The sequence below is a fragment of the Petaurus breviceps genome, unplaced genomic scaffold (assembly GCF_028583685.1).
Source record: "Petaurus breviceps papuanus isolate PSGF00001 unplaced genomic scaffold, PetGlider_PUasm1.0 90723, whole genome shotgun sequence".
NCBI lineage: Eukaryota > Metazoa > Chordata > Mammalia > Diprotodontia > Petauridae > Petaurus > Petaurus breviceps.
The window spans coordinates 6,377,889-6,397,824 of NW_027187323.1; the positions used below are offsets into that span (position 1 = coordinate 6,377,889).

General features: G+C 35.9%; 1 long non-coding RNA gene across 2 annotated transcripts in view; it reads left to right on the forward strand.

Moving 5' to 3' along the window:
* Positions 1 to 824: 824 nt before the first annotated feature.
* Positions 825 to 19,936, forward strand: part of LOC138145019 (uncharacterized) — a 148,885-nt gene continuing 129,773 nt past the window's right edge. For both annotated transcript variants that reach the window (XR_011164077.1, XR_011164078.1), the window contains exon 1: positions 825 to 1,147. This is a non-coding gene — a long non-coding RNA (uncharacterized lncRNA). The remainder of the gene's footprint in view (positions 1,148 to 19,936) is intronic.

Here is a 19,936-nt window from a genome sequence, read left to right on the forward strand (position 1 = left end):
TCCTAATTGAATTTTAAAAAAAATCAAGATAGAACAACCAAAATCAGCTTCTTTGGCAGATTGGAGTCCTGTTTACTTTCCAACGCTGAACTCAGCAGGTTAAGTAATTGGGCGACAGAAAAGTTCCTCCATTTCTATTTCCAGCTGGTGATACACAAAAGGCAGGAAGTTATCTCATTAATGGGGCACCAGCTTTATGCAAATTATAGTAACAAAAAGGCTTCCCTTCATACTTTTTTTCATAAATTACCTAATAAAGTGGGAATAAATGGCCATATTCAAGAGGCTTTGTTGTATTTTTAGCACAAGACTCTTTCTGTGACTGCAAATATGACTAAATGTGCCTTGTTCAAAAGGGGTGTTTATGAAATAAGGCCACTCAAAAGCTTTTATTCCTTAACAGCCTTCAGTTACTTTTATGGCACAAAATTAACATAATTAGTCACAGAGAATAGATGACATAAGCAGCGTGCCAGGCACAAAAGGGGAAACCAGTATCTAAGGAAGGTATTTGGAGAGATCAAAAATTTTCAAAGTGTTCAATACTAGAAGGTCTTTTTTATTTGTGCACAGCCTTAAGATACTTTTTTTTTAACTCCGTGAAATTCACATAATGAGATGCAGTAGACAGATGACATTAGCGATGTGCCATTAGAAAGAGGTCAGTTTCCTCTGAAAGATAGTCCCTGTTCCTGCTCGTCATTAATTTGCAGCTTCAAAGCAGCGAGCATATGATAGTATGGCATGTTAAGTAACTTGCAGTTATCTTTAAATAACCATTTTTTCCAGTTATTAGAAGCTAAAGTTTTTAAACTTCTGACTGAAAGCAAAATTAAAGCACGCAGCAGTGTGAAAAGGGTTGTAGGAAGATTAGGGGAAGGAAATCAAATAGGTTTTATAAATGAAGTTGCTGTGGTTTTTCCCTGGGGGGAGGCAGCTTTCACTTCAGTGCTAGAATTGGGAGCTAGTAATAGGCCTCAAAGACTTGAGCATTAGCTGGTAAATGAAAGGAGAGGGACTTCTGGGTTTCTATTCTAGATCCTTGCTCTTGCATACATTAGGACTCTAAGGAGGAGAGCTGTGCCGTTATTTCTAACCCTGCTGACCAGAAAACAAGGGCATTTCTGAAGCCTGAAGACCCTGTGAGGTAGGTAAGGAAAGAGGTTTAAACACACTTGGGCTTGCTGGGATTTAGGGTTCCGATAAATGAAAAGACATGAGAAATCACCCAGATTACCTTGTTTTCAGTGGAGGAGCAGGGATATTTTCCCAGCTAGTTCACAGGTAAATTCCAAGCTAGGACACAAAAATGCAGACAGAGAACTCTCTATTTGTCTGAGGTCAGAGCTATTATTAACAGGCTTTTATTTTTTAAATACCCTTAGTCTCCATTGTTCACTTCCAATTAATGGAGAGATGTGGTGAACAAGGAACTCAGAAGCACTCCAATTTAAATATTCAATTCTTGCCACTCAAAAGTAAGGAAATTTAATCATCAGAAAACAGGTGACCAGGCCCCTCAACAGCTGTCATGAAGACATTGATTTGGGGGCTGGGAGACGTATATATAGAATGCCCCATGCAGGAGAAGATTTAGAAGGCATTTCTAAATGCTCCTGGACACACAATCACAAACTTGGGTTAGTATATATAATATAAAATAGTATTTGCTGGCAAAGAAATAAATTGTTTTAAAGGCAGAAGAAGAATGGAAATACTGAGGCCTAACCAATGACAGTGGGCTAATACCAGCAGTGAAAGCCATGTATGGTATCAATAATGAATACTGTGAATATATTGCCAAAACATGCAGATTGAATGTAAGCACCTTAAGGTCAGATACTCTTTCTCTGACCCAAAGCCTGGCACATAGTTGCTCCTTAATAAATGTTTGTTGAACTGAATTAATTTAAATCTGTTGCAATTATGTGGTGTTTTCAAAACTGAATGCAGCTATAATGACTTTAGGATACATGTAAAAGCATAATATTAGAGTGAGGAGGGTAAACACATAGAAAGAAAATATGAAAGGTACAAAGCACAGGAAAACAGCCTATAGACTGATTATTGGGGATGGGCCATTATTCTGTGCATGCTATCCTCATTTATTTGCCTTTAGTCCATTTTTATTCCATCTACATGCCCTGTTGCATTGAAAGATCAAATAAAAGTGAGAATAAAATTTATTATGTCCTGGAAGTTTTATTTCCCTTTTCTATAGCATTTTTCAGTAAATCTATTCATGAATATTTGTCTCTTTGGGACACACAAAAAAAGAGAATATCATTTTCCCATCCTAGAAATTTGCAGAGATAAAGCAGATTAAGTAGAGATAGTTAAGATCTTGAATGGAAGTCAAAAACAGTGGGAAAGATGAACCCCGAATTTCAGTCACATAATTTCTGGAAAAGCATTTTACATCCCATTACCTTTCTTTGATGAGTATCTAATTTCTATCTATCTGTTGCTAATTAGTGTGCTTTAATTCCTTGTGGCAGAGAATGCTTCCTGGATATCTTCCCCAATAGTCTATCCGCTCCTTGAGAACAGGGGCCATATTTTATTACCAGCCCTACAAATTACTACATAGTGCCCCACCTGTGTTAGGTCACCAATATTTATCAAATGTAAAAATGGACAAATAGATATGATAATCTTCACTGATATATTTGTAAGAAAAATTACTCATAAGAACCAAATATTAGCACATTCTCATCCCACTGATATACAATGTCATATGCCAAGTGATAAACAGTATCTCTTTAAATATTATCATTTCATTCCAATCATAATTTACCACTATTAAGTATAATAATATTCTATGGGAGGGAGCATGGTATAGTATATAGAGAACTCACCTTATAATCAGAAAGACCAGATTTTGAAGTCTTATTTTTGGCATATACTTGACTATGTGACCATGAACAAGTCAATGGGCCTTGCAATGGGTCCCAGCCAAATTTCTAGTTTCAGAGAGGATGTCAATTAACATGGGTTAGAGATTCTTAATGAGATCTTCTTATACCAATTAGATTACATGTTCAATTTTTAAAAACCGATCCTCATTTGATATTTCAACAGTGTAACCAACTCCTAGTGTAGAAACACTCCCCTAATGTAGGTTATCAACCTGTCTGTAACTTATTGTCTTAGAATTGCCTGAAAACACTAATCTAATTGTTTTGCTGATGGGCAAATGATTAGATCAGATGCAAAGATTGGACTGAGGTTTTCCTTTCTCCAAAGCTGGTTTTCTCTCTCTATCTCCTGCTGCCTCTCAATAATAACAATAATAGGAAAACCAAGGTTTATAAAATGCTTTCTTCATATATGTTATAAGCCCAGGTAATTTTACACAACCCTCAGACTGATGAAAAATAGAGTTTGGACTAAAGGAATCTTGACCTGATTTGTTTGCTGTGTTCTACAATACTCTTGAGTATATTTCCATGATATTCCTATTGGATTATGTTGTAAAATATTAAGATTGAATGGCATATGAATATTTCTTAGATAATATGATACTGACATTTATTGAGCAACCATTTCTGGATTCAATTTTTCACAACTTTTCATTGGCTTAAAATTTTTAATCTTTTAAAAGATCTTAATTTAGAATTGAAATTAATTCAATGCAACATCCTCATTTTACAAATGAGGTAACTGAGACTTGACCTGAAGTCAAAGTCAAGTGACTTGCCCAAGGTTAGTTAGAGAAGTAGGATTTGAATCCCTGTCCTCTGATTCCAGAGGCAATTTTTTTCTCCATTGTACTATATTGCCTTCCTAAACATATGTAGTACCAATGGAATGTTGTCGTTCAGTCATTTTTCAGTTGCATCTAACTCTTCATGAACCCATTTGGGGTTTTTTGGGTAAATATATTGAAGTGGTTTGCCGTTTCCTTCTTCAATTCATTTTATAGGTGAGGAAATGAGACAGAGTTAAGTGACTTGCCTAGGGTCACACAGCTAATGAAGGTCTAATGTTAGGATTTGAACTCACAAAAATGAGTCTTCCTAACTCTTCGCCTAGCACTATCCACTGTGCAACATAGCTGCCCTCCACTGGAATTAATAACATGCTAATCTATCTTTAGTCATCATAAAATCTAAAATTATAACATCTCATAAATAACAAAAACATAAACACAACTCTACAAGGATGGAAAGATTTAGATACTCTAACAGGGGAAAACAGTGACAAAGAATAGTTACCATTTTTTCATAACAGGAAAAAATAAAAAATATATACATTGTATATTCACAGTATAGAGTATTTCATCATATTTTGTTATATGTTATACATAATATAAGGAAAATGACATAAAATATATTTTTCCTATAAAATAGATATTTACTTTTATTAAGGAAAATCTTTTTAGTAGGATGAAATACTTATTAATCTAGTTGGCCTAGGTAAACTCAAGTACAATTTAATTTTTAAAAAAGGTGAAATTCTAAAGATTTCAGTGGATGCACACACACTGGAAAAGCCTCGTGCCTTATAACAAACCTTTTATTAGAATTGCGCAGCTTTATATATTGTGATTTTAAACACATGTTAATAATATGCAAGCTGACACTTTGAAAATTCTGTGAGATATGGTTAATGAAGAGAAACTGCAGCATAAATTGCATCCAAAATATGCGGTCCACAGAGAAATAATTTTTCTTAAACTACAATATTTTGCAATAAACATCTTTTAGCTTGTTTAGATTTATTTTCTATTGTTTATAAAGAGCACCATCAAGAACTCCTGCTTGAAACAACTACCATGTAGTAACAGGCAATCTTCTTAGTTTAATAAGATCCTTTGGTTAAAAATAGATTTCCGATCTATCTTGCACTAAGAGAATGTAAATTCTGATGAAACTGCACACCAATGTTTCTCATATATTAAACTTTGTCACATACTATAATGCTTTTACTCCCTTTCCCTTAAGTTCTGCCAGAGGAAGCAGTAGCCATCGCCAGTTGATGATGTATTGAGACAGAATGTTCTACAAGGGATTCTGGGAATTGTAGTTAACTGAGAACATTTTTCTTTCAAATGCATTTGTTAAAACAATGCCCCAAAGAGACATGATATTCTGGGGACTGTCAGAGTTTTGGTGATAAACCAGGCACTTTTCTGGGGGTCAGAGCGAGTAGTTTGGCCCTTTCTAAATGGCACTCTTGGTAGTGTAGCCTGCAGGTTTGAACACACTGAAATGCTTGTGTCCATGCCTATGTATCTCTTTAAATTTTCATGTAAGTCTGAGGTTAGGAGGACACTAAGATACTCAGAGTTTAAAATGATTTTCATTTAAAGCCAAGTTGAGTCATAGAGAAAGTGCGCTGGAAGTCCTTAGCAAGTAGGGGGTAACGGGGAAGTAATTTTGACTAGTTTGTCCCAGAGAGGATCATTTTGCTTTTCTGCCCTTTTTTCCTCTTCTAAAAGAACAAGATTATTGGTGTAGTAAATATTTATATTTCCTTTAGGGAAAGAATGAAAAAACTGTTTTTAACTCTACTCGATCCTTCCTGAATCACCTTATGAGATCATAATACCACATCTTCAATTTCACTTTAAAAAATAAAAAGGGTGGAAATATTTTGAACCAGGGCTAATTCCAAACACCAAGTTTCACATTAGATACATTAAGTTATAGCTAAACATACTATCAGTTCTACTATTTTGAGGAATAATTAACTGGATACTATGAAATGGGCCAATAGTCAAATTCCATAAAATGCCATTATTTTTCCAATTGCATAGAACTTAGATAAAACAATATTTTTCAATTATTCAAGAATTCAAGTCTCTGAGATCTTATTATGAACCAATTAAGATGATTTCAAGGAAAAGCCTTAGGAGTCATTTAATAGCTGTATTAAAGTTTGTGCGAGGGTTATTATAAAGACAATGCCCCTCAGAACTATACAAGACAAAATCACAGAAAGACATATTTTGTCTAATGTAAAGAACTAAAACTAACATTCTAACTGGAGTCGTTCAAGATTGAAATAGGTTGCTTCACTTCTCAGTTATGGGTAGTATTTGAGCAGAAAATGGGAAGACTATCTTTCAGAGGTGGCATAAGACAGACTCTTAGATGGGGTAGAAAGGTATAGTCAATAACCTCTAGAATTCCTCCAATTCTAAGAATCTACGATTTTATGAAGAGGTTTGAATTGCAACTAGAGGGCCTTATATGTCACATTTTAAGGAAAAGCTTCCTGACAGAGAGTATTTATATACTGGAGAAAATTACCAAGGGAGCATGTGGAATCTAATTTCCTAGAGGCTGTTAGAAGTAGGATGTTCTTAAATGGTTTCTCTCTCTCTCTTTTTTTTTTTTTAATAAATATACAAGATCTTGCTTGAATTCTTTAACTGAAATCTTTATATAGATACTAGTTCCTTAGTCAATGTCCTGTTTTAATGTTGATGTAAGGATTGATAGTATCTTATGGATACTTGAATTGTTCTCCCAAGCTCTCCAAGTGGTAGTGCTGTATTTGAAATAAATGTACCGTGTCAGCGTAACAAGTGAAAACTTGCTGATTAGGATCATACTTTACCTTAAAATGGTTGGCTATTTATTTTCACAAGCCGTGCCCTGTATCTGGCCCCTTAATAAATGCCTGTTGCTTTAGTTTGTTTCTCTTAGTCTGGTTGTGGTACAAAGGAAAAGCAGCATGCATGTACTGTTCACTGAGGCAGAAACAGTTCTAATCTCAAGGTTTCTGACCAAGAACAGGGTCACCTGCATTTAAATTTTCTATAAACAAATAGGTGCTGACAAAGCAGTTTGGCTTCCTTACTGCATTTTTCCCCTCAGTAAATTCAGTTTGAGATAAATTGTAAAATAAATAAATGTCAAATAACAATTCCCATGACTAGCATTCTTATTGGGCTTAATGATTAGAGAGGAGACAGGAATATGAGGCCTTGCTATAGAGTGGTACTAGAATTACAGGGTTGGGAAAGATCTTAGACATCATCTAGACCTTGGGTGAGAGTAGTACTAGAATCTGGGGGTTGGGAGGGATATTCGAGGTGATCTAGGTCTCTTAGTAGGGTGGCACTGAAATGTCAGGATTGGAAAGGATTTTAGAGGCCATCTAGGTCTTGTTAGAGAGTAGTATCAGAATTTTAGAGTTGATTGGGTCTTAGAGACCATCGAATCTACTATGTACCTGGACAAGAATACCCTTTACAACATCTTTGATAATTGATCATCAGGTTTCTCTGTGAAGACCTCCAAGAATAGAATAAAACTCACTGCCTCATGAGGCAATCCATTTAGCTTTAAGACTGGCCTGATTTTAAGGAAGTTTTCCTTAGAGTAAACCAAAATCTATCCGCTTTCAGTTTCCATTCATTGTTCCTTGTTCTTCCCTCTGGAGTGAAGGAAAAAGCATTATCTAGTCTATATTCAAATACTTGAAGTTCCTGATTATGTCTCCCATAAGCCTTCTCTTCCCTTAGCTAAACAACCCCTGCCTTTCTACCAATCACCATATGGTAAAGCTACAAGTTTTCTTAACCATTCTGACTGCCCTCTTCAAGCTCCTCTTACTAAAGGAAGAGAACCTAGAACTGAACACAATACTTTCAATCTAAACTGATCCAGGAGTTTAGAGTACCTATTTGTTGTTGTTTTGGACACTATATTTCTATTAATGCTACCGATTCTATTTTGGCTTTCATGTCAAACTGTTGACTTACGTTGAACTTTCAAGACAAAATCTTTTGGAATTTTTTAGATGTATTGTTCTCATGAGATCTTTCCCCTATCCTATATAGAGCTGATTTACTGACCCTAAATAAAAGATTTTATGTCTCTTTATCTTACTTATTTTGGCTTTTCATTCTAATTTTGTGAGATAATTTTGGATACCCCTTAGGTGTTCAGCACTTCCTCTCAGCTCAGCATCATTCATTTGTCGTTTTGATTAGCATGCCTTTATCCAAATTACTGACAAAAATATTGAACAGATAGGGGCGGCCAGGAGTAAGAGCACCGGCCCCAGAGTCAGGAGACCTGGGATTGTTTCCGGCCTCAGATACTTAACACCCACACAAAATAACTGGCTGTATAACCTTGAGCAAGTTACTCTCATCCAGGGAATCAGGTAAAGAAGACCATACCTGAATTTTAAAAATCAGAAATATTTGCAATGTCTTTAGACCATCAAAATAATCTACCTTAAGGTCTGCGGTCCATGTATCTGAAAAAAAATTATAATAATAAAGTAATTGTTAGACTATGCATTCTTTGAGGCCAGTCTGTATGATTTTTTATTTGTATATTTCCCCTATAGTACTCTGCATTTCAATATTATTTTTAAAATTAAAACTATCATAATTTTAGGGAGCACATGCATATGTGTTTAAGTGTGTGAATGTATATGCATATGTGTGCTTTGGGGGGGAGGAGTAATTTTATGTATACAGTGAGAAATAGCCATTTTTTCCCTAAATATTCACCTTACCTAGCACAGGCTAATTATTATGTAATTATATAAATATTACAGTAATATTATAGTTAATATTATAATGTCATCTAAGTTAAAGTTATAATACAATAATATATAATTAATATTATATAATTGATACTAAGTTAATATAATAATTATTATAATATAATATTACATCTAAGTTGATATTATAAAATATACTTGTTTTACTTTAAGTTAGTATTATATATATAATATTATAGTAGTTAATATTATAATGGTTAATATATAGAGCCTTTTAAATAGGAATTCAACAGGTTGAATAGAAATGAAAAAAATTTCAATTCCATGAAAATTTATTGATTGTTATGTGCAAGGCACTGTTAGAAACCGAGAACTCAAAGACAAAAATGAAATTCTCACTTGAAGAGCAATGCCAATTTTATATCAAAGTTCATTTTTTTAAAAAGTGCTTTCAGGCATAGAGAAGTACACATGGTGTGGAGGACACACAAAGGTGCTATGTAGCAAATGGCAATACAGCAGAGTTCTACAGGGAAGTCCAGATTCCCAAGGGATTGGCTAGGAGATGATAACATGACTCGAAGTTGACTTTGATTTGAGTGATGGAGGGCTGTGCAAGGTCACCAGCCTCACTTTCTCCTCCAGAGCCATTTGTATCCAGTGACCAGACATTCATCAGGATGACTGTAGATGACTCAGGATGCAATGGGAGACCCTGGTCATTTTAGGCTAAGGCCTTTTCAAGTACTCACTTAGAGTGAGGTATTGCCCATTCAGTGAATAGAACTCTTTAATAAGTGAGTCAAGGAATGGCCCCTTTAATTAGAAAAAAAGGGGAAAAAGTCAAACAGTTACCATAGACATTCACTCTAAGCCAGTAGGGCCCAAAATACAGCCATTAAGCGGGGCTTGAACAGGGACCTCCTGTGGTCCAATCTATGAGTTTCAGAATAAACTGGGTTTAAGATTTTGTGGAAGGGATGAAGGGAGAAAGGGAGGAAAGGAGGAAGGAATCTAGCCAATAAACCCCAAGTTAAGTGGGCAGCTTCTGGCCATCAAATTGTACCTTTCTTTGGAAAGGAGGAGAGAGAGAGGAAGAGGGAGAGAATGAGCTGAGTTACCCAGCTAGTTGGGTCCCCATTCTGGCAGCTTGGTCAATTCACAGGTTGTGTTTGTCCTTCATCTTTTGAAGGGAATCATGGCATCAGGGAAATGATGACAAGAGGAACACTTGACTTTCCCTAATCGCTTGGACAGCAATAGGTCCCTGCCCAAGCTCCACTTTATGGTTGTAGTTTGGGCCCTCCTGGCTTAGAATGAATGTCAATGGTAACTGTTTCTCTTTGGAACAGCAACCCTGAGGGTCTTCTCCTCCCAGGTTGATATTTTTTCTTTCTTTCTAATTAAAAGGGCCATTCCTTGACTCACTTCTTAAAGAGGCCTATTCACTGAATGGGCTTTACCTCACTCTAAGTGAGTACCTGAAAAAGTCCATAGCCTAAAAGGACCAGGGTTTCCCATTATATCCTGAGTCATCTCCAGTCATCTTGATGCATATCTGGTCACTGGATCCAGATGGCTGTGGAAGAGAATGTGAGGCTGCTGACCTGGACCAGCCCTCCAGCAGTCAATTCAAAGTCCCAAGGGTTCACCACAAAAAGGAAGATCATTTCAATTATCAGGGAACATCTTGGGCAAAAGTATGAAATTGGGAGATGAAATATTGTGGATAGAGAACATCATCTGTTTACATTCTGTGGGTAATGCCAATGTGCATATTTTTCGACTACATAAAAATATCTAGTTAGCTCTTAGAATTTCTTTAGAAGGAAAAACTGGGAAAAATCAGACAAGGAATTATTAGTAGTTTCTGAATATCAATAGCTTGTGACTATACTCTTGCCCACCTTGTCAAATGTTTGCAAACCTTCAACAAAATTTTCACCTTTGTTCTTGGACATGGCTTATGAGATGGGCAAAAATTGTTCAAACTTTCTTCTCTTCAACATTTTATCAGTGGCATTTCTCAAGGAAGAAGAATTTAAAAATTAGATCTGGAAATGACTCTAGGATTCCCAGAGCCTTCTTGGCTTTAGCATTGGCAGGGTTGTTAGCAAAAACATAAAGAACTCCAACTTGGCTCAATGTGAACTTTCCTTCATCAAGTACTCTATTAAAGAGAAGGAAAATTCTCACTGAAGTCAGCAACGTAGTCATAATGGTCATGAGGGAATCACTGAAATGCTGGAGAAACAAGTGAAGAGTTGCTTAAAATTTTTTTCTTTTATTCATTTTGCATTGTAAATAATCAAGCATAGCACCAGGAATAGAACTATGACCTATGTGTCAACATCTATTTAAAAAACGTGTGTGGGGGGAAAATATATATGTGAAGAACTTGAGAAAACCTCCAAACTAAGACTTTTATCTTGTTCTTTGGTGACTTAAATACTGAGAAGGTAGATACAGGAGGAAAGTAAAAAATATGCTGGAAAAGTTGGGATTTATGAAATGTAAGAAGCCAAAGATTTCTTAGTACTCAAAAGCATCATGCATATGTCTCATCACTACTTTGTTTAAGATATCCAGAAGACATTGGATATGACACATGCTCGCCAACTATATATATTGACAAACGGGTAATGATTTGGTAAAAATACTAGAAGTATTTCAAAACCAGCTTTCTGTCTAGTCAGATCAATGATTGGATATTTCATTAGCTGAAATCAACAGCAATTTAAAAGGAAAAAGAAGAGAATAGCCCCAATTCAAACTATTTAGGCAGTTAACTTTGAAAAAAATGTAAAATGTATAAAAATAAAGATATTAATTCTGTTTAGCACTATTTCTTAGATTATTTTGACCTATCACAATGAAGAAACATAGCCATGAAATGTGTGATCTCTTTGCCATGTAAAGAAAAAACTATTAAAGGCAGTGATGATATAGAGTAGAAGTTTATTGTCAAAACATTATAAGGTAGAATCATGGAAATTACAATGAGCATTGCTTAAAGAGTAAAAAGCAACAAAGGAGGAAATGATTAGAACACCAACAAGATCAAATTAGAAGTTAGATACAAGTCTGGAAAGATAAGCTAGAGGCAACTTGTGAAGGATTTTAAAATCCAAAATAAAGAACTCTCTTTTATCATTGGGGATGAAAGCAAGGAGGAGGAAGAACAAAGGAAGGGAAAATATATTCACATAGGGCCTACTTTGTACCAGTCGTGCTAAGCGCTTTACAAATATTCATCATTTGATCCTCATACCAATCCTGCAAAGTAGATATTGTTAGTCTCCATTTTACATTTGGGAAAACTGAGGCAAAGAAAGGTTAAGTAACTTGACCAGGGTCATACAGCTAGTAAATGTCTCATGTCAGTTTTGAAATGAGATATTCTTGACTTAAATGGAAGCATTGTTGTAGCTTTAATGAAAGCAGCAAATTAGAAAGAGATTGGGTTAGAGAATCAGTGCCATTTTTGGATGTGTTGAATTTGAGATGTGAAAGAGAAGTTCACATTAAAAGGGTGGGCAGGGAGAGGGAAGAAAAATTTATTGAGCACCTACTGATTATCAGGAAATGTGCTAAGTGTTTTACAAGTATTATCTCATTGATGTTAACATCAGACTGGAAGATAAGTACCATGGGAGTTATTCCCTTGGGGCAGACAGAGCTTGAGTGACATGCCAAGAGTCATATAGGTAATGTGTCTAAGTCTGGATTGAAATAATTTCCCTAACTCTAATCCCAGTGTTCAATGCACTACACCACTTAGCTGTGGGGAAGATGAGAAATAGTTGGTGATGTGGTACTGGAGATCTAGAGAAAAATCAAGGTTGGTTATATATATTTGGGCATTATTTGCTTATAGATAATAGTCACCCCTATATGAACAGGATAAATTGCTTGGGGGTGATTCAGAGAGTTCAGAAAGAGAAGAGATAATCCAAGACTGAGTCTTAGAATAGGCCTCTGTTCAGGGAATAGATTTAGCTGTGGATAATGACATGAAAGGTTCAGGCATATTATTCAGATAGTATAATATGACAGAATTCAAAGATGGGAGCATATTGAAGAGAAAGCTGACAACATGAAAATGTTCAGAGAGGTAAAAAAAAATGCAGAGAAAGGGACAAGTTATTTAAAAGTTGAAAAGTTACTATCATCCTTGGAGAGAACACGTGCAGTAGTGATTTTGGTCAGAGGTTCTATTGTAAGGAGATGATAAGTAAAAAGGTAGTGAAGATGTGGAACCAGTGAGACAAAACTAAAAAGAAAATGACTGATATGGAAATGGATAAAATGAAACAAATAGGCTAACATTCCATAGCAAAATATTTCCTTCATTGGTGATGACAGAATTGTTATAACTGGATGTAGCTACCACAGTACCTGATGTGCTATGAGAGGAAGTGGAAATGGCACTTAAATCTGGATATGGGAAAAGTGGCTAAAGTATTTATGAAAGGAATCTGTATAGAAAGTAACAATTTTAAAAATATTCAAGGATTGACTTCCAAAATGGAAGTTTTAAAAAATGGAAGCTAAAGACAACTAAGATATCAGCAGTTATTAACACATAAACCTACTTTTTCTTCTAAATAAAACATCTATAAGACAAGATCACATATGTATACACATATAGGTGAACATATATTTGTATATATACATATATGTATATAGATAGAAATAGATATAATGAAAAAAGAAAAGCAGGTAGGCTTAAATAAGCTCTTGTTTATAGCAACACATATCTTCGCAACTATAATATTGGTTAAGAAGTATAAAGAGTATGAAATTATACCATGTTTGTCCATCATTAAAATGATTTAGTAGAATTGACAAAGTATAGCTTTGGGGATCCTTCCTGAACAATGTATTTCTAATGCATGCAAGATCATAAAAGAATCCATAACAGATATAACTACAGAGATGTTCATTGATGACGTGTCAAAAACAGAAAAAGGCATAAAACTGGGAAATATGCTCACCAAAGATCCTGGGTAATATCCTCCTTAGCAAGGTTCAAATAGAACAAACATTCCAAAAATATGGTGAGTTTTCCAAACACTCTTTTGTGATGGATGATATTTTATCAATTACATTAAATCTTAAAATTCTATGGGACCTTCTTAATAAGCTGCATAATCATTATGTTTAAATTGCCTAGCAATCTACAAAGGAAAAAACAAGTGGATGAGAAACACCCAAATGGGTAAGATTATGACATGGATATACATCTTGGATAAGATGACAAAGAGTGGGACATAGAGTCTAATGGGAGAAGACATTAACATTGAACAGTATTTGGGAAATTTACACCATGTTTACAGTGATCCCAAGCCTGGAATATATGGCCCATGTTGGTTTGTGTACAAGAAAAGGACAAAAAATTCATGCCTGCCTGCAAAAGGAGATTGGTTATCCATGACACTGAATAAATGGTACCCAAGAACCATTGAAAGATGCTAGAATAACACCTCGAATTTATCAGATGAATCCACTGAGGAGGAATTATGCAAAGACAAAGAAAACAATTTCACTGGATAAGAAGACATGGAAAGATTAAAATTGAAATCTTTCTTTAGTGAAGTAGAAGTCAATAGTCATCTGATGCTGAACCTATTAAAGTACTTGTGATGGATGTGTACAGCACTCTCATGTATGTACACACACACATACACACACACACACACATATATATAATGGATACTATGTATGTATATATACTATATATGGAGTGTATATGTTATGCACACAAATACATATGTGTATATGTGTGTATCCATATATTTCTGCAGGACTATTTCTAGTGCTGATTTGATGCCTCATAGTTGTATTTGGAGATGATCTTGGGTTTATACATCTAGGTGGCAGAAAGGATTGAGTACTGAGGTCAGAAAGACCTGAGTTCAAACCAGTCACAGATGCTTACTACTTTAATGACCCATGGCAAGTCATTTAATTTCTGTCTGCCTCAGTTTCTTCAACTGTAAAATGAGGATGATAGCATCAAGGTTGTTGTAAGAATCAAAGATAGTATTTATAAAGTGCTTAGTATAGTGCCTGGCACATAGTAGGTGCCTAATGAATGATTTTTTCCTTCCTTCATTCAGCAATGCAATGAAAGTTCTGGCAGATCTTATGATACTGGAAAGGCTTTGAGTATGGGTCCTGAGGTGGAATACGCACACACACACATACATATATGTCTATGTGTATATGTATATATATATATGTATATATATATATATATATATATAGAGAGAGAGAGAGAGAGAGAGAGAGAGAGAGAGAGAGAGAGATGAATTACTTGAAATCAGCCTAGTTAATTTCAGATAAGTGTATATCACAAGACTGAGTTCTGGATGATAATTTTTTTAGACAGGTTATCAGCTTTCAAGGGGTTTGTTATCTGTCATCAGGGACAGGAGATATGCTACCAGTTATTGAAGAACTACAATTAAGAATAAAGTATATAGATATAGATAGATATATGACATAGGGTAATGTATGCATGACATGCTTGGTATAGGGGAAAGGATCTGGAAGCAAAGGGTCTGGGTTCAAATTGAAAGTTCTATTTGCCATCTAGGTGACCCTGAGCAAATCTTCCTGTCCCCCACCATGGGCACCAGTTTGCTGGGACCTAGAAAAGGGTACATGATAAAAAAAATAAATACTTCCTCTTATTAAAAAAATTAGGGTGTGGAGCCAAAATGGCAGAGTAAAAGCAAGAACTTGCTTGAGCTTGTGCACCAACTACCTCCAAAACCTGTATAAAAATAACTCTAAACAAATTTTAGAGCTATAGAACCCACAAAATGACAGAATGAAACAAATCTCCCACTGAAGGCAGCCTGGCAGGCCACCAGATTCCAACACATTGGGCTGGGAGTGAATTACAATCCAGTGTGGGCCATGCTGGCACAGACCAACCACACAGACTGACCAGAGTAGACCTCAAGGGACTGAATTGCTGGCAGCTGTAGTGGTTACTAGACTTCTCAAACCATAAATGAAAAAGAGAAAGTAAAAGGTGAATGGAGAAACTCTGTTGGACCTATGTGAGAAGAGCACAGTTCAGCCCATGCCCCTGGGGCAGTGGAGGTGACTGTGGCTGCTTCCAGAGCTCCAGGACCACAGATGGAGGACAGAACAAGTGGCTGATCAGAGACAAATACAGGAATTTCTTCACTGGCACTGAAGCAGGATTCTCTTACTTTGCCCTGCTTGGATTTAGGTTGCAGTCTTGAGTAGCAGGCCTAGGGTGAGGAGCTGTAATGCCAAGCAAAGGAAACTTCCAAGTTTACGAATATCAGCATAAAAACTCTCCATTTTATTCAGCGACAAATTAAGGCAAAACATTCACAGTATAGAGAAAATAAAAATATAGCATTCACCAAGTGTAATTCAATAATTTCCAAGTACTACTCCACCCATGGAAAGTACATTCATTTAGTTAATCACAAAGTCTCTCTTCTCAAATGGACATTAGGATTAGTTTCCAGGAGCAGCTAGGTGGCACAGTGAATAGAGCACTAGCCCTGGAGGACCTGAGTTCAAATCCAGCCTCAGACACTTAACACACACACACACACACACAAACTAGCCGTGTGACTTGGGCAAGTCACTTAACCCCAATTGCCCTCCAAAACAAAAGGCAAAAAAAAAAAAAAAGATTAGTTTCCAATCATACACAAAGTACATTCATTTGATCAATCACAGAGCACAAAAAAGTCAAGTTTCCCACCACTGGATCACAACTGAATTACAATTATCTTCATTTAACCCCAAGCACCTTCTCAGAAGGGGCAGTGGAGAGCACAAAGACCATCTACCCCTGAGCTACAACAAGGTTAAGATATCATCACAGCATTCAATACCCAAGAAGAGGTCTTTTCTTCATCTTGACCCAAGGCAAGTTCTCAGCAATCTCTGTTCTTGGGAAGACAAAGTTTAAGAAAGCCACAAGATACATTGCCAGTGTCCTCATCAATTCACTCTCTGCCTACAGAACAGTCTCAGGACCCCTAAAAATATCAGCAAGACCCTCTTCCAGGATTTCTGTAAACATAGAACAAGAAAGTCCTTCTTCAGGGCTTCTGAACCAATATCAAGGTTCCAGGACCTCTTCAACAACAGCACTATCCTTCACCAGCAGATCAATCTGGCAAAACGACATCAAATTCGACAGACAAAATACCGGCATCACAGCCATGTCTCTTCAGTGCTTGGCAGCTCTGGGTGGCAGCTCTCAAAAGTCCTGGGCAGTTCCAAATGGCCCTCAGCAATCCTCCACAATTCTGAACCCCAAAGTTCTTCTGACTTTCTCTATCTGCTTGGGCCTTCTCTAAATCAATGGCCCCAGCTCCTCCCGGTTCTGCCTTTTCTTTTTACATCAACAAGTCCATCCCACAAGTGGGATTCACAAGCTCTAGGTTTCAACACTCAACCCAAAAACCAAGCTAATCCAGGGTGATCTTTAAATTCCATTACTATTACAGGAGCTCTGGTGTGGCAGAGCTTATGGTGGTTGTGGAGAAGGAGTTCTCTCCAAGTGCCTAGAAGAAGCTCTGTTAAAAGCTGTGCAAAATCCTAGAAATTTGGAACACAGCACTTTCCACTCTGGAAGCAGAGTTCTACTGTGGCAAAGAGCTCCAAAGTCAAGTAATTGGCTGACAAGATGAGCAAACAGAGGAAGAGAAATCAGACTATAGAATTGTTCTTTGGTAACAAATGATCAAAACATAGAACCAAAAGAAGACAACAAAGTCAAAACTCTTGCATCAAAGTCCTCCAAAAAAAATTATATATATATATATATATATATATATATATATATATATATATGAACCGATCATGGGTCATGGAGTAACTCAAGAAGGATTTTGAAAATCAATCAAGAGAAGTAGAGGAAAAATTGGGAAGAGAAATGAGAGTAATGAAAGAAAATCATGAAAAAAGAGTCAATAGCTTACTGATGGAGAACCCAAAAAAATACTAAAGAAAATAACACCTCAAAAAATAGAATAACTCAAATGGTAAAAGAGGTCCAAAAAGCCAATGAGGAGAAGAATGCCTTAAGAAGCTGAATTGGCCAAATGGAAAAGGAACTTCAAAAACTAACTGAAAAAAATAATTCCTTCAAAATTAGATTGGAGAAAATAGAAACTAATGACTTTATGAAACATCAAGATATTATAAAACAATTACAAAAGAATGATAAAATAGAAGGCAATGTGAAATATCTCATTGGAAAAACCAGTGATCTGGAAAATAGATCCAGGAGAGATAATTTAAAAATTATTGGATTACTTGAAAGCCTTGATCAAAAAAAAATCTTAGACAACATCTTTCAAGAAATTATCAAGGAAAACTACCCCAATATTCTAGAACCAAAGGGTAAAATAGAAATGGAAAAAATTCACTGATCACCTCTAGAAAAAGATCCCCAAAAGAAAACTCCTAAGAATATTATAGCAAAATTCCAGAGTTCCCAGGTCAAGAAGAAAATATTACAAGCAGTCAAGAAGAAATGATTTGAGTATTGTGGAAACACAATCAGTATAACACAAGAACTAGCAGTTTCTACATTAAGGAATCAAAGGGCTTGGAATATGATACTCTGGAGTTCAAAAGAGTTAGGATTAAACGAAGAATCACCTACTCAGCAAAACCAAGTAAAATACTTCAGGGAAAAATATGGACATTAAATGAAAGAGAGGACTGTCAAGCATTCTTGATTAAAAGACCAGAGCTAAACAGAAAATTTAACTTTCATATACAAGAAGAGAAATATGAAAAGGTACACAAGGAAGAAAAATCATAAGGAACTTATTAAAGTTCAACTATTTACATTCATACATGGAAAGATAATATTTTTATCTCATGAGACTTTTCTCAGTATTAGAATAGTTGAAGGGAATATGTGTGTGTATGTATGTATAGGTGTGTGTGTGTGTGCATGTGTGTGTATACATAGACAGGGGGCACAGGGTGAGTTGAATATGAAGGGATGATATCTAAAAAATAAAAACAAGAGGTTAGAGAGGAATATATTGGGAGGAGAAAGGGAGAAATAGAATAGGGTAAATTATCTCACATAAAAGAGGCAAGAGAAAACTGTTACAATGGAGGGGAAGACCAGGGAGGTGAAAGAGAATGAGTCAACCTTATTCTTATTGGACTTGGCTTCAGGATGGAATAACATATGCACTCAATTGTGTATCTTACCCTACAGGAAAGTAGGGGGGAAGGAAGTAAGAGTGGGGATGACAGAAGGGAGGGCAGATTGGGGGAGAGGGTAGTCATAAGCAAATAATTTTGAAAAGGGACAGGGTCAAAGGAAAAAATAGAATAAATGGGGGATGGGATAAGATGGAGAGAATTATAGTTAGTCTTTTACAATATGACTACTATGGAAATGTTTTCCATAACTACACATGTATAACCTATATTGAATTGTTTGTCTTACCAGTGGGGTTGGGTGAAGAGGGAAGAAGGGAGAGAATTTAAAACTCAAAGTTTTAAAAACAAATGATAAAAAAAAATGTTTTTACATGCAACCAGGAATTAAGATATACAGGCAATGGGGTATAGAAATCCATCTTGCCCTACAAGAAAGTAAAGGGGAAAAGGGTAAGGGGAGGGATATACGAGAGGGCAGACTCAGGGAAGGGGTAATCAGAATGCTTGCCATCTTTGGGTGGGGGGGTAGTGAAGAGAAGGGGAAAAAATTTGTAACTCAAAATCTTGTGGATAAGAATGTTGAAAACTAAAAATGAATAAGTAAATTCTTGAAAAATATATAGCAGACTGTATTTGTGGCATATTATATTGTCTGTCATGTGATGGTTTTGCTCAATTCTTTCATATAGGGGAAATTCTATCGAAGGAAAGTAAATTGGACAATGGTTGCTATATAAAAACAAAAGGCATTCTAAAAGAAAAAAAACAAATTTAGGTCATTTCAAAACAATTAAGAGCTTTGGAATAGTTGATATTCATGGATCCTTTAAGATCTAAACACCATGTACCACTGTTGTTTCCAATAGTCACAGAATTTATTGACCAGTTATATTTAAGAATGTTGGTTGCCCCTTACAAACACCAATTTTTCTACTGTGTGTATTTCAGTGTGTATCTGCGTTTTAAAGATTGTTATGGTATCAGCTTATTATTAGGGCATTATATTTTCCTTTCTGCTAGGCAGAACTGTGTTGATAGACTAAGCTGAAGATGGCTCTCTTTCTTGGCTAATTGACTAGCACAAAACTCACCTCAAAATTCACCTGGCTCCAAATAAATAGGCAAATAAACTGAGATCTATAAATGAACTTTCTTATTTTTCTCCTGAATAAATGATGGACAGTGCTTGGCACATAGTAGGGACTGGACAAATGCTTGCTGATTAATTAATTGCCATGCTCATCTTTCATGGTTTATAACCGGATGT